Source organism: Martes martes (genome assembly GCF_963455335.1).
Source record: "Martes martes genome assembly, chromosome: X".
NCBI lineage: Eukaryota > Metazoa > Chordata > Mammalia > Carnivora > Mustelidae > Martes > Martes martes.
Genome location: NC_137897.1, coordinates 57,557,515 through 57,573,573, shown reverse-complemented (window position 1 = coordinate 57,573,573; position 16,059 = coordinate 57,557,515). Strand labels below are relative to the sequence as shown.

At 37.0% G+C, this 16,059-nt stretch overlaps 1 pseudogene across 1 annotated transcript; it reads left to right on the top strand.

Annotated features, from left to right (window-relative positions):
* The first annotated feature begins 6,198 nt into the window (after positions 1–6,198).
* On the top strand, positions 6,199–7,138 carry LOC308337386 (nucleosome assembly protein 1-like 2; annotated as a pseudogene). The gene has a single exon. The product of its transcript is annotated as a nucleosome assembly protein 1-like 2 (transcript).
* The last annotated feature ends 8,921 nt before the right edge of the window (positions 7,139–16,059 follow it).

The following is a 16,059-nucleotide window of genomic DNA, read 5'->3' as shown; positions in this document are numbered from 1 at the left end:
AAAATGGAAAGATATTCCCAGTTCATGGATTGGAAGAATTGATATTCTTTTTTTTTTTAAACTTATTTATTTGTTAGAGAGAGAGTGAGCGAGCACAGGCAGACAGAGTGGTAGGCAGAGGCAGAGGGAGAAGCAGGCTCCCCGCTGAGCAAGGAGCCCGATATGGGACTCGATCCCAGGACGCTGGGATCATGACCTGAGCCGAAGGCAGCCGCCTAACCAACTGAGCCACCCAGGCATCCCAAGAATTGATATTCTTAAAGTGTCCATGCCACCCAAAGCAATCTGCAGATTCAATGCAATCCCTACCAAAATACCAACATTTTTCACAAAACTAGAACAAGTAATACTAAAATTTGTATGGAACCACAAAAGACCCTGAATAGCCAAAGATATTTTGAGAAACAAAGCAGGAGGCATCACAATTCCAGATTTCAAGATAAACTACAAACCTGTAGTAATCAGTACAGTATGGTACTGACACAAAAATGACACATAGATCAATAGAACAGAATAGACATCCCAGAAATAAACCCACACTTAATGGTCAATTAATCTATGATAAAGGATTCAAGAATATCAAATGGGAAAAAATAGTCTAATAAGTAGTTTTGGGAAAACTGGACAGCTACATGCAAGAGAATGAAACCAGACTGCTTTTTAACACCACACACAAAATTTAACTCAAGATGTATTAAAAATATGAATATGAGACCTGAAACCATAAAAATCCTAGAAGAATACCCAAGCAGTAACTATTTTTTACATTGGCTATAGCAAACTTTTTAAAAAAGATTTATGTATTTATTTGAGACAGGCTGAACGTGAGTGAGTTGGGGGAGGGGGGCAGAGGAAAGACTCTCAAGTAGATTCCCGGCTGAGTGTGGAGCCCTATGTGGAGCTTGATCTCACAGACCCTGAGCCAAAATCAAGAGTTGGATGCTTAACTGACTGAGCCACCCAGGTGCATCAGCTGTAGCAACTTTTTTTCTACATATGTCTCCCGAAGCAAGGGAAACAAAAGCAAAAATAAATAAAAATAATCTAAATAAAAAAATAAATCTAAATAAAATCTAAATCTAAATAAATCTAAATAAAATCTAAATCTAAATAAAATCATCTAAATAAAAAGTTTTTGCACAGAAAGGAAGCCATCAACAAAGAAAAAGCACCCTGAAGGGGAGAAGATATTTGCAAATGACATATCAGAAAGGAATTAATATCCAAAATATATAAAGAACTTAAACAACTCAACACCAAAAACCAACCTGATTTGAAAATGGGCAGAGGATCTGAATAGACATTTTTCCAAAGAAGACACACAGATGGCCAAATAACAAAAGATTATCAAGTTAGTCTTTTAAAATGTGTTATCTCAAAATAAAGCTAAAACTAATTGGTAAAGTAACATCACTTATAGTGGCCAGGATAGGAATATGTTTGGTCATTTTTGTGCTTTGGACAATGTCCATGTATTTTTCTGTGTTCAGACATGATTATAGAGTAGTGTCTTTTTTTTTTAAAATCTTAGTCCATCACTGTCACAGAGTGGCCTTCTCTTATGTTGGTGTTGTGAGACTGTTTATATGCAAGAGAGCACCAAGAGCTGCTTGTATGCCAGGCCAGCTCCCAATGTCAGTAGGTTGTTTTCTTTTCCTCAAGATTATGCTATGTAGCAGTTTTTCCTGTTGTTGGAAGGATTTTGATAATTTTTCCTAGATAATTTTTATAAATTTAATGTGGGATAGAATGTGGGAAGGGACTTAGGAGAGCTACAATTTATTTCCAGCATCACTACTAATGGACTATATGACCCAAAGCATTATTTTCGAGGTGGAGAAGCTAGAGGGGGGAATATTTTGTGAAGATTTCATAATAGAACTCTCAAGATCCAAACAAAAAGGCATCCATAATACACAATTTGAAAATGATTAGGAATGCCTCTAGAAAAATAAGTGATTTCTACCTGTAAGCTTACATACCCCTTCATTTTTTCAAAGTTCATTTTTAGTTCAAATGATAGCAGAGCTATAAAAATCAGGGAAGTTATAACATGAAAAAATAGCTGAAGTTGTAGGTAGGATTTTTATTTTTATTATTTCTTCTTATGTGGTTAACAATAAGAAAAACCATTAAGCATAATCTATGTAAGATGTAAGAATGGTGTGGTTTTATCTGTAAAACTCATTGTTTATTTTTAAGGAATGTTATTGGGAGGTCAGTCAGTAGGATAGTTGTTTTTGGTGGTGAAGTGGGGTTATTATACTGGGGATTTAAAAGCCCAGGGAAGGGGAACCTGGGTGGCACAGTTGGTTAAGCACCTGACTCTTGGTTTCAAGTCAGGTTGTGATCTCATGGTTGTGATCTCATGGTCCAGAGATCAAGCCCTGCTTTGGGCTTCCTTTCCCTCTGCCCCTTCCACTTGTGCTCTCTCTCTCTCTAAAATAAATAAATAAATCTTAAAAAAATAAAAAAAAAGAAAGCCCAGTGAAAGCGCTTGGCAGCTATCCATAAAGAAGTCAAACCTAGAGCCACACTGATTTGTTGTTTTCTTCATGCTATTATACAAGTTCCAAAAGGGAATTTTTGTTATCAACTACATTGTCATCAGAAGACAATTCAGTCAATTCATTGGAGAATTTGTGGTTTTCTTTTTGGAAACCCATGGATTAATTGCTCTAAACTTAATATTTTGAAATAAATGCATGTGATTTAAGTTTCCTTGTGTTTGGAAAGACTACTTTCATGTACTACACAGCTGAAGAGTGTGTCTGGATACATAGACAGATACAAATAATCTGTCAGATGTGTACATTTAATACTTGTATCACTGTTCTAATTTTGAGGGCAACCTGCTCTCCTGATTTTATTCCATTGTTTTAAAATTAGAATTATCATAGGGCTATGTAGAATTTATTATTAGCTAATTAAAGTTCTGTGATGTTATAATAGAGGCAACAATTTCCACAGTTAAATGAAAGACACACTAAAGCAGACTGTGCTGTTTGGAAATTGGCAATTTATATTTGTGCTTATGGAGATTTAGGGTAAAAATTTTGGAAGAAAGAGCAATAGTTACTGAATTGTTAGTACATGGAAGATTAAAAAAACTTTTCTACCATTTTGTATAATTGGAATTGCATAAATCACATTTTAAGAGCAATATACTAATTGCAACTGGAATTTTAAGTTTAAACAGAAGTAGTTCAAATGTTACTTGTGTTTCTGTCATTGTATTTGGATCTCAGAATTTGTGTCAGTCTTGGGGCACCTGGGTGGCTTGGTCAGTTGAGCATCCAACTCTTGATCTCAGCACAGTCTTGATCTCAGGGTTGTGAGTTCAGCCCCATGTTGGGCTCTGTGCTGGGCATGGAAACTATTTTAAAAAAAAGAATTTGTGTCAGTCTTAGCCTTCTTAACACTACAAAAACCGGTTTTGTTTCTCAAAGCTGACATCCAAAATTTTTCTTCTTGTCGTTTAGGAGTTACATGATGGCAGTGAGTGTTTAGAAATTCTCAGAGTGTGTAGGATACTTAAGCCATATATTCAACTATGGAATGATGGGAATGACACATAAGTCTGAAACTGCATATATCGTTGAGCTTTCTTTTTTCAGTCTATTTTAAATGAGTTAGGTTTTAATCAAACACAGTGTGCACATGCACATACACAGACATATGGAGTGATTAAATATTGAAGTGATTAAATATTTACATGATATTCACTGAGGGAAAAACACCTTTTCTTTATAGGCTACTTAAGCTCCTTGCTCCATCCTCCACACAAGACTGCCTCTGGAACCTTCCATTTTTGTGACTCCCTAGCAAGTGTCTTTTAGCGTAATGAGAAGAATTTCATCCCTGTTCTTTTTCTCTTCCTTTTTCTACTCTCATTTCTTCTCTCCGCTTCCTCTTCCTTTTACTCATTATCTTCAAGAAGAAAAGATTTATTATGTGGAAATTTGGAGGTGTGGGAAATAGCAGAGCCACAGCATCAAATATAAAACAATTAATCAAATATCCCTTGACACCTATCATCTAAAAAGGAGGCAAGAAGAAACATTGAAATAATGCTGTGTTTATGACTTTCTAAAACTAAAATACACGCATACACCTAAAAACCTGGAAAGAAATACACTAATGTATGATTATTTATGTAATTATGACACTAAACAGCAAACTGTTAGGTCTGGAATATGACAAACCCTCTTTAAAAATAAAAGTCTCTAAATTATATGTGATCTGTATTGAAATGTGGACAAGAAAAAAACTAGCTGTTTTTCCCACCTGAGACAAGTTTTTAATGCCACATGCCACATTATCACATCTTAAACCTTTTCCCTAGTGCTGAGTCATTGAGTAATTCCAATTTATTCAGAATATCAATGCAAATGTTTTGCTTTCAGTAATATGACTTCATATTTGGGTATCATCATTTTATCTCCAAAAAAGCCTGCATGGAGAAAAGGTTATTTGCAATTCATCAGCAGTACTCTGAGATACGGATAATCCAGGTGTGTAGTATTAACTAGTTATTCATCTAATTGAACACTGCTCACCATAGGCCGTCCCTACTCCCACCCCATTCCATCTCATCTTATTCTTGCCCGGAAAATATCAGAATTGATCCAATTTTAGAACAATGCACGTTCTTCATAGAGATTTTGAAAATCCAGAACTAGAAAATAAAAAATCCATAAGGAGTCACATCATCAGATCTCATTGTTGATATTTTAGTGGTTTTTTATTATGTTCAATTTACCAGCATATAGTACATTATTAGTTTTTGATGTAGCGTTCAGTGACTCATTAGTTGTGTATAACACCCAGTGCTCATCACATCACCTGCCCTCCTTAATACCCATCACCAGGTTACACCATCCCCTCACCTCCCCCGCTTCTGTAAACCTCAGTTTGTTTCCTGGAGTCCATATTCTCCCACAGTTTGTTCCTCCCTCTGATTTCTTTCCAGTCACTTTTCCTTCCCTTCCCTTATTGTCCTCTGCACTATTCCTTATATTCTGTATATGAGGTATTATGCTAAGTGAAATCAGTCAAGCAGAGAAAGATATTTTAATGTTTTACCCCCTTCTCTTTGTTTGTATATTTGAGTGTGAAAATGCTTGCATTTTGTTTTTGCACGTGTCCTTACTATGGAAGCAAAAATGGGCTGAGGGTATTCTTTTTGCACTTTTTTTTGTTTGTTTTTATAAATTATAGCTGCAAACTTAAGCTCTTTTTGAATGTTTTTAAAATATTTAATTAATTTATTTATTTGAGAGAGAGAAAGAGAGCACGGAAGGAGAGTGAGGGGGAGAAGCAGACACCCCACTGAGCAGAGAGCCTGATGACCTGGGTCTCGATCCCAAGACCCTGAGATCATGACCTGAGCTGAAGACAGATGCTCAACCAACCAACCAAGCCACCCAGGCACCCCTCTTTTTGAACATTTTTAACTGTAGTATTTCTTAAACATAGATAAAAAGAAAGCATAGATGTTATTGAAAAGATTCTTGATCAACACTCTACTGGTGGTCATCCATATTAGATCTAATAATCTTCCACATAAGAGAGGCTTGGAAGTCAAGTTTCTAGCCACTAAAGTCCCCTCGCCTGCATTCTTTGCTCTTACAGGCTCTAATTTTCTCAGGTTTACTTAAGATCTCCCCTCTATATCACTCCTCAGTAAACCCTTCTGGTTTAGAAATTTTGGAGGTGCTACCACAGGGAAGATAATTGGCACTGTAGGTTTGCTAAATATAATCATTCATTGAACAAAGATTTGCCAATGACAGCTTCTCAACAAATAAAGTGATTATATCATCTGCACAAAGGGCCTCTGGCACCTCCTGCTTTTGCCAAGGCAGCTGGAGGGGAAGGCAGATTAATCTGTTCCTCCTGCTGCAGCTTTAGGCCTCCTCCAGTATTATGCCTGCCTGCCCCTCCACCTCTTCATCCACCCCAGGCCAGTTTCCACAGCAGCCACAGCTGAAGCCATTTCCCCCTCAACTTCTGCCTCCATTTTAGACCCTGCCAGTGCCCACTGCCTGGGCTATAGCCATCTCTGCCACTTCTGTGAATCTTTTCCTATCAGAAAGGTAACAATGGAAGGTCTTGGGAAACATGGCAAAGCCAGTGAAGTGAGCTGACCAATTGGCCCTGGGGCAGCCACAGCCTCTCGATAGGCTTTGATACTCCTTAGATGAGGACTTTATTGAGAGCCTCTGGCAGTAAAGTACTGAGTATATGCTCTCAAAAATCTTCAGGCTAAATATGCAGGGCTAGAGGTCAAGAACCTGAAGGATTTTCATTCCATCGAGAGGAAGTATCTTGACATTTATAGGCCCTTTTTTGAAAAGAGATGTCAGATCATCAGTACACTGTACTAACCCACAAAAGAGGAATGTGAGGTCAGGTCCAAGGCCAAGGACTATGGTTATATTAGGGTAGAAGATGATTCTGATGCCCAGATGCAGAGTCTGGAGGATAATACAGAGTATGAGGACTTGGATGAGTATTGTTAAGAAGCCTTCGAAAATGTGGAGAAAGTGTTTGGAGAGTATGAAGGAACAGAGGGACAAAATATGGATGAGGAGACAGCAAATCCTACAGGCACCCCCAATTTCTGGCTCATGGTTCTAAAGAACGTTGAAGAGGTCACTCCCTTGATTCAAAAATATGACAAGCCCATTCTGAAGCACTTAAGAGTTCTACAGATCAGGTTTTTAAAACCTGATGAGCCCCTCACCTTCACTCTGAAATTTCTCTTTGAACCCAGCAACTTCTTCACAAAGGAGGTGTTGACCAAAACTTACACACTCAAGTCTAAGCTCCTCTACTTTTGACTCCTATTCCTTTAAGGGATCTGTGGTGGAGCATTGCATTGGTTATAAGACGAGAAGGAGGGAAAGAACGTCACTGTGCAAAAAGTCCTGAAAAAGCACAGGTTTTGGGGATGGATACACACAGTGACCCAGAAATTTCCGAGAGTCCTTTTTCAACTTCTTCAGTACTCTCCAGTGGGGCCTGGATGCCAATGAAGATAAGGAAGATGTTTTCATTGCTCATACCTTACTGCACCTTTGTTATCCCAAGAGCTGTGTTATACTTCACAGGAGAAGCACTTGAGTTCAAGTAAGAAGGAATGATCAGGGAATAAAATAAACTTGGTTTCTGACAGTCATTTATGAGAACAGGGTGGCTGTTGTTGAGGGTACAAAAGGCCAAGACCTTAACTCCCAAGCAGAAGATACTGACCTCTGAAGCAGGGTGGTTGGTGTATGTGAGTCTCCACATTAACAGCCTACATTTACAATAACCAAAATTTAACCATAAGTTACTTACAGCCATAATGTGTGTGTCTCTTCCTGGTAGACTCAGAATAAAACTGCTCAGATACATTTAACAATGCATTCCACCTACAGCTCTGGTGGTATAAACTGTTTCAAGAAATGTAGAAGGTAGTGAATTCTCTAAGCATATGAATACCTTGCTATTGCAAATCCGTGGCTTTTGTCACATTACTATTAGTTTCTAGCCATGGAAAACTACCAGAACTGGTAACTGAGACATACCTGTTCAGAGACTTTTTTCTTGGAAAAAATCAATGCCAGATTACCCTGCTTCCAGCCCTGTCAATAAACGGGATTTCCTCTACTCGCACTACCTATGCCTTCCTCTCATTGTTATACAAATGTAGCAAGTTAACTAACTAAAATACATTTGATTTATAATTTGAGAAACTACTAGCATAAGAATAAACATTTGTAGCAAATCTGCATTTATTGTAATTAACTGTTAGCTTGTTTATAGGTTCCTATATTTTATATGATACGGTGATTGACTCAGAAACCAGTTGCCTTATTGCTTATCAGTGAGGTATAGTTAAAACCATTTTTCCTAAAGCCTGCCATAAATTGTACAATGTGCTTCTCTAAAGTAGGGTTAAAGTGTGCATATTCTTTTCTATAAAGTTTCTGTCTTCCATGAAAATTAGTTATATAATTAGTTAAGATTTTTTCCTCATACTTATTCCAAAATAAAATTAATATGAATGTTAAATACTGTTTCTTCTGAGGGTATTGGAGTAAAGGATATGGCCTTGCCCCTTCAAGTGCCAAGTGGAAGATTTGGTTTGAAGGTATTAGCAGGTCAGTCTTATCCTTTGGGCACAGTATGCCCACTATACTTTTAAGAGCCCACAAAAATCAGAAGGAAAATGAATATAATGTTAATAATGTGTACATAATTAATCCAGTCTAGATTATATTTGTCTTATACCAAAAGACAAAATATTGCTTATGTATATAAGAATGTCATAGAGGAAAGGGTCAGGGAAAGTAAAGCTGCCATGAAACTCATGAGAAGGGAGTGAAAGAGGGAGGAGATAGAGCGGCGGAGGGAGATGTTGATGTGACAAAGGAGAAAAAAAGAAGGAGGGGAGGAAGGAAAGAGGGGCAAGCAGAAATGGGTTTATGAGGGAAAGGATAATGGCTGGCCTCTAAGCTCTAGGAGACAGTGAATGGATGGACTGGCAAGAGGGGAGAGGGTTATTAGAATGCTGGAGAGGGAGATGTGGGACCAAAGCCCAGTTGGGGCCTGGTCTGGGAGAAGTTGGAGCTTTGCTAGGGAGAAAAAAAGGAGGTGAGAGGATAGAGGAGGGAGAAAGAGAGTTAAGCAGGTGGGTGATAGGTCTGGGGAGCAGAGAACCAGAAGATGAAAGGGTGAAGCTTTATTAAAAATGAAAGAGCTTTATCTTTATTAAAGATAAAGATTACTGAATTTCAGGTTTTATAATTTTGATGCATTTTGCAAAATCAGTACCCTATCCAGGAAGAAGAATACAAAGAGGAACTAGAGAAGCATTGGTCTATTTTAAGTAACCTTTAATCATGTTCTTTCATTACCAAAATATATATATAATACATACATATATATGAATTAATTCATTATTTTTATACAAAAAACACCTTATATTGTACTATTTCTATGGCCAGACAGTGTTCTAAGTACTTTACATATTCATAATATTTGTAATTTATTAATATTGATTAATATTAATTTTATATTTGAAAAAATAGTCATTTTCTTTTTTAAAAAGTTTTTGTTTAAATTCCAGTTAGTTAACATACAGTGTAATATTAGTTTCAGGTGTAGAACTTAGTGATTCAGCACTTACACACAACACCCGGTGCTCATCATAATAAGTGTACTCCTTAATTCTCATCACCTCTGCCCACCTCCCCTCTGGTAACCATCAGTTTGTTTTCTATAGTTAAGGGTCTCTTAGTTTGCCTCTGTCTCTCTTTTATTTTTTTCCCCCATGCTCATTTGTTTTGTGCCTTAAGTTCCACATGTGAGTGAAATAATATGGTATTTGTCTTTGTCTGACATACTTTGCATAGCATAATACTCTCTAGCTCCATCCACGTGTTGCAAATGGCAAGATTTCATTCTCTTTTATGGCTGAGTAATATTCTATCGTATAACTATACATCTTTATACGTTCATCAGTTGATGGACATTTGGGCTTTTTCCATAAACGGGCTATTGTTGATAATGCTGCTATAAACATTGGGGTGCATGTATCCCTTTAAATTAGTATTCTTATAGTTTTTGTACCTAATAGTGCAATTGCTGGATCATAGGGTAGTTCTATTTTTAACTTTTGGAAGAACCTCCATACTGTTTTCCAGAGTGGCTGTACCAGTTTGCGTAAAAGTAGTAAATGCAGGATAGGAGGCTCCAACAACAAGGCAGAATTAATTATAATATCAACTAACACTTCCCTCCAAACCCCACTTAACTGTTAGTAAGCATACATTTTTGTATCCTGCTTTTATAAAAAGAAACTTACCATTATAGCATTAGTGTTTTCCTATATTTTAATTTATATTTAAAAACATTTAAAAATAATTTTATGCAAGTGTAATTAACATACAATGTTGTATTAGTAATAGGCATATGATATAATGATTCAACAATTCTACACATTACTCAGTGCTCATCACAGGTGTACTTTTAATCCTTTTATCTATTTCACCCATCCTCCCACCCACCACCACTGTGGCAACTGGCAGTTCTCTGTATTTAGAGTCTTTTTTTGTTTCTGTTTTTCTTTGTTTGTTTTGTTTCTCAAATTCCACATATGAATGACATCATATGGTATTTGTCTTTATTTGTCTGATTTATTTCACGTAGCATTATGCCCTCTAGGTTCATCCATATTGTTGCAAATGGCAAGATTTCATTCTTTTCTAAAGCTGAGTAATATTCCATTATATATGTGTGCATATATATATATATATATATATATAAAGAGAGAGAGAGAGAGCACGCAATAAACATAGGCATGCACATATCTTTTTTTTGTTTGTTTTGTTTTTTTTAAATTTTTTATTTCTTTTCAGCGTAACAATATTCGTTGTTTTTTCACCACACCCAGTGCTCCATGCAATCTGTGCTCTCCCTAATACCCACCACCTGGTTCCCCCAACCTCCCACCCCCCGCCCCTTCAAAACCCTCAGGCTGTTTTTCAGAGTCCATGGTCTCTCATGGTTCACCTCCTCTTCCAATTTCCCTCAACTCCCTTCTCCTCTCCATCTCCCCTTGTCCTCCATGTTATTTGTTATGCTCCACAAATAAGTGAAACCACATGATAATTGGCTCTCTCTGCTTGACTTATTTCACTCAGCATAATCTCTTCCAGTCCCGTCCATGTTGCTACAAAAGTTGGGTATTCATCCTTTCTGATGGAGGCATAATACTCCATAGTGTATATGGACCACATCTTCCTTATCCATTCGTCCATTGAAGGGCATCTTGGTTCTTTCCACAGTTTGGCGACCGTGGCCATTGCTGCTATAAACATTGGGGTACAGATGGCCCTTCTTTTCACTACATCTGTATCTTTGGGGTAAATGGCCAGTAGTGCAATTGCAGGGTCATAGGGAAGCTCTATTTTTAATTTCTTGAGGAATCTCCACACTGTTCTCCAAAGTGGCTGCACCAACTTGCATTCCCACCAACAGTGTAAGAGGGTTCCCCTTTCTCCACATCCTCTCCAACACACGTTGTTTCCTGTCTTGCACATATCTTTTTGAATGAGTGTTTTCATTTTCTTTGGGTCAGTACCCAGTAGTAGAATACTGGATCATATGGTGATTCTATTTTTAATTTTTTGAGGAACCTCCATACTGTTCTCTGCAGTGGCTGCACCAATTTGCATTCTCACCAACAGAACACCAGGGTTCCTTTTTCTCCACATCCTTGCCAACACTTGTGATTTCTAAAAAGGTATAATTATTAATAACCATGTAGTATTCCAATGTATGGGAATACTATTTATAATTTTAATGTTTAATATTTTAATGGTTGTTATTAGTTTCTAATTTATGTAATTAAGAAGGCAAATGTTCTGCCTTTTAATATTAAGACTTTTCATTCAAGTTTCTTTTTTTTATTTTTTTAAAGTTTAACCTCCGAGACTTAGGCAAACTCTATGAAGAGCTAAATGGAAAATTAGAAGCAAGAGTGAGGTGGCTGGGTTATGGACATTGGGGAGTATATGTGCTATGGTGAGTGCTGTGAATTGTGTAAGACTGATGATTCACAGACCTGTACCCCTGAAGCAAATAATACATTATATGTTAATTTTTTTAAAAAAGAAAACTTAGTACTGGAAGAAAAAAGCAGAAGTTATATCAGTGATTAACCAGGGTTTCAATAAGAAATATAGTCACTAGAATGTAACTTGATCATTACCAAATGTACTCATAAACCTTGGAGATGTTATTTTTCTACTCAAAATATATCATGAATCTTTTACCTTCTCCCTGCATCAAAAAATATATATCATATTTTCTCACATTTTTTGAACATGCAAGAACTTGAGAAATACAGCTCTCTTGAGCCTTTTTAAAAGGATGATAAATTTCAAGCCAAAAAAATCTATGGAAGGTCTAGCATGAATGTACCAATGGTGAGCATTAAATAAACAATTATAAGAGTAAGACCAAAACAAACATATGTATTATGGTTAAACACTGAACAATTTAAATGTTAAGAACATGGTCAATGTAGACATAATGCAACTAGCCAAAGATGGGACTAAAAGGGGAATTTCTGCTTTTATAACTGGGGATCAAAATATCTGGCAAGGTAAGGTGCTTGGTACAGGGTAGATGCTCAATAAGTATATTAATCAATATCTGTCTTAGTGAATGTGAATGGTATAACTCATCTAGGAATTTATCCTACAAATATATTTCTACAAAATGCATGCTAAAGGATGCTTATTGTAGCATTGTTATACCAAAACAATCAGGAAAATTCCAAGTCCCTTGGTAAGATATTGTTTATATAAATTATGGCCCATCTATACAGTAGATTTTTAAAACACTATGAGATAGCTACATGTTTATACCAGTGAGGAGCCATCATTTACTAAAAGAATATTCAATAGAAAAATAAAAAAAAAAGGTTCCTGATTGTCTTTAGTGCCTCTGGAACACAGGTTTTAAATTAACTTTAATGTATAATATGATGGACACATTGTCAAATTTTCATGGCCTTGATGGGTACTCTGATTTAAGTTATAGTTATACATGGGGATCCCACTAAATTTAAACAAAGTATTTCTTACACTCTTAGAGGAGATCCCAAATAGGTATGCCTCATCTTAACAACTGAAAAAGTTGCTTTGTCTAAATTCCCTATAGTCATAGCACCCAGTGACTTAAGACATCCCACAGTAAGCACTGATGCTCTGACTCAAAGAACAATAAATTAAAATTTAAGTCTTTGTCATTTATCATTAGTTTGAGGAAATGGGACCTTATGAACCTTTTCCCAAGTTAAGACAAGATATATAAGAATTAAGACCCATTATATGACTTCTCTATGAAGCCATTATTTTTACTGTCTTCCAGTTTAATATCCTAATTTGGCCAATGCCCAATAAAGGAAAAAAAAGAAAAAGAATATCACTAAACAGTAGATTATTACAACCTTAATGTTATGATACTCCTGATTAAAGCAGCCCATGTCCAATATTATTAAAATTATTGACTTCCTCAAATAAAAAAAATTGGAAACAATCTTACTTTTGTAGGTTTGATTAATATGTTCTATTTAGTGCCTATTTCAGTAGCCTGTCACAGTTTGCCATCACCTTTAAAGAAACACAATACACACTTACTCAGGTATCCATGAGGAATCCCAGTAGCCCTCCCATGCCACACAGTATTTTGAGGCAAGATATTAACCTTGTCTAAATTTCCCCAAGAGTGCAAATAAGATTATTTATTCAAACATCCTCTAAGAAAATTCAACCCACACATATATTCATAATATAACATTCATAAAGGAGCCCACAAGCCACTGCCTCACATAAAATATAAGTCCCCACAACCTCAGTAAAATTTCAGGGTAACATTCAGGTAGTTGAGGGCTGCTCCAACCCTGAAACTATAAAGCAACAACTACTGAAACCAAGTGTTAATACAAGCCCAAAAGCTTTTAGTCCATTTTGATTTTTGGAGGTAACATATTGCTTACGTACAAATTTTACTTAAGCCCATTGTTACTCACAAATCAGCTGACTTTGATGAATGGGGTCTCCTGTAACAAAAGGTTCTAGACTGTCCAAATTATAATACAATAGGAACTTCCATCAGTTCCCACCAAGCTGTTGTCACTGTAGAGGCTTAACAATCTCCTGTCATGCCTCATGGAGTCTCTGGACCACCTATAATAGCCACAAGTTGCCCATGGGTGTCTGGTACCAAAAAAACTGATTTCCTTGTCCCTGTACTACACACCATTATCATGAGAACTGCTGGCTTCATACTGAGCCCTTCTGGAAAATGTGGCTCTCATAGGTCTGAGCCTGTAACTTCCTGTACTTAACTGCCCATTATGCCTTGAATCATAGAGACAAGACTTGTGGCTTGGCACAGCCACAGAGGCCCTCTTATTGAAATAAAGTGATACTTAAAGAGCCAAACCTGAACTCTCTAGCATTGGTTGAACTTCAGACAACCATTTTTGCAGTAGAGGATACCCTTGCCAACAGTTATCCCTACATGCTCATTATTAGGACACTTAGTCACTGTCAGTTTTTGAACCATGGGGTTTGAGGAATGACACAAACCACAAAAATTTCTTGTCCAAGGTTTCCCACTTTGGGATAAAGTCTTCTGAAAATTTCTTACCTCACAGATACCCCAAAATATAATTCAGTGTCACATATTTCTCTGCATGTATGTATTAGTCTGCCTGGATTTCATAACTAAATACCACAGACTGGGTGGTTTAAACAACAGAAATTTATATTTTACAGTTCTAGAGGTTTGAAGTCTAAGCTCCAGGTGCCATCAAGGTTAGTTTTTGAGGAAGATTCTCTCCTTGGTTTGCAAATGGCTAGCCCCTCACTGTGTTATCACATAGCCATTTTTTTTTTCATTTTTATTGTGTTATGTTAGTCACCATACAGTACATCATTAATTTTTGATGCAGTATTCCAAGATTCATTGTTTACATATAACACCCAGTACTCCATGCAATATGTGCCCTCCCTAATATCCACCACTAGGCTCACCCATCCCCTCACCCCTCCCCTCTAAAACCCTCAGTTTGTTTCTCAGAGTCCACAGTCTCTCATGCTTCATCTCCCTGTCCAATTTCCCCCAACTCACTTCTCCTCTCCTCCCAATGTCCTCCCTGTTATTCCTTATGCTCCACAAGTAAGTGAAACCATATGATAATTGACTCTCTCTGCTTGACTTATTTCACTCAGCATAATCTCCTCCATTCCTATCCATGTGGATACAAAAGTTGGGTATTCATGCTTTCTGATGGAGGCATAATATTCCATTGTATATATGGACCATACCTTCTTTATCCATTCATCTGTTGAAAGGTATCTCATCTCTTTCCACAATTTGGTTATTGTGGACATTGTGGCTGTGAACATCGGGGTACATATGGCCCTTCTTTTCACTACATCTGTATCTTTGGGGGAAATACCCAGTAGTGCAATTGTCAGGTCATAGGGTAGCTCTATTTTTAATTTTTTGAGGACTCTCCACACTGTTTTCCAAAGTGGCTGCACCAACTTGCATTCTCACCAACAGTGTAAGAGGGTTCCCCTTTCTCCATATCCTCTCCAACATTTGTTGTTTCTTACCTTGTTAATCTTTGACATTCTAACTGGTATAAGGTGGTATCTCAATGTGGTTTTGATTTGGATTTTTCTGATGGCTAATGATGATGAATATTTTTTCTTGTGTCTGGTAGCCATTTGTATGTGTTCATTGGAGAAGTGTCTGTTCATGTCTTCTGCCCATTTTCTTTGACATGGTTATCTGGTTTTGGGGGGTGTTGAGTTTGAGAAGTTCTTTATAGATCTTGGATTTTTTTTTTTTTTTGCAAATATCTTCTCCCATTCCGTGGGTTGCATCTTTGTTTTGTTGACTGTTTCCTTTGCTTTGCAGAAGCTTTTGATCTTGATGAAGTCCCAAAAGTTCATTTTCACTTTTGTTTCCCTTGCCTTTGGAGATGTGTCTTGAAAGAAGTTGCTGTGGACAATGTCGAAGAGGTTACTGTCTGTATTTTCCTCTAGGATTTTGATGGATTCCTGTCTCACACTGAGGTCATCCATTTTGAGTTTATCTTTGTGTATGGTGTAAAAGAATGGCAGAGTTTCATTCTTCTGTAAAAAGCTGTGCAATTTTCCCAGCACCATTTATTGAAGAGACTGTCTTTTTTCCACTGGATATTTTCCCCTGCTTTGTCAAAGATTATTTGACTATAGAGTTGAGGGTCCATATCTGGGCTCTCTACTCTGTTTCACTGGTCTGTGTGTCTCTTTTTGTGTCAGTACTATGCTGTCTTGGTGATCACAGTTTTGTAATAAAGCTTGAAATCAGGCAATGTGATGCCCCCAGCCTTGTTTTTCTTTTTCAGCATCTCCTTGGTGATTCATTCTTTTCTGGTTCCACCCATGTCCATTTTAAAACTTATCTATCACTTTATATAGTTACCTTTTGTGTATATGT